Here is a 349-nt window from a genome sequence, read left to right as displayed (position 1 = left end):
TTTATCTTCTAGATAAGCCACCACAGGACGATGATCCGATGCCACCATCCCTAGATATTCTGTATAAGAACAAGGAAAAAGCGTATGCCATTCTTCATTTGCAAACGACCGATCTAACCGACATCTAACCATAACTGCCCCTTTGCCCTTACCCCTCCTTCCTTGCCATGACAACTTATTTCCTTTAGCCGGAAACTCAAGTAAACCACAATTCCTTATCATATTATTAAAAGGAACAAATGAACTCGCACTCTGTAACCCTCCCCCTTCCTTTTCATGATTTCCTGTAATCTCATTTAAAGCACCAATAATAAACCAAGGTTCTGAACGCGAAATTTCATATCTGGTT

Source organism: Brassica oleracea, unplaced genomic scaffold, assembly GCF_000695525.1.
Source record: "Brassica oleracea var. oleracea cultivar TO1000 unplaced genomic scaffold, BOL UnpScaffold01539, whole genome shotgun sequence".
In the NCBI taxonomy this organism is placed as follows: Eukaryota; Viridiplantae; Streptophyta; class Magnoliopsida; order Brassicales; family Brassicaceae; genus Brassica; species Brassica oleracea.
This window is presented reverse-complemented; position numbering follows the sequence as displayed.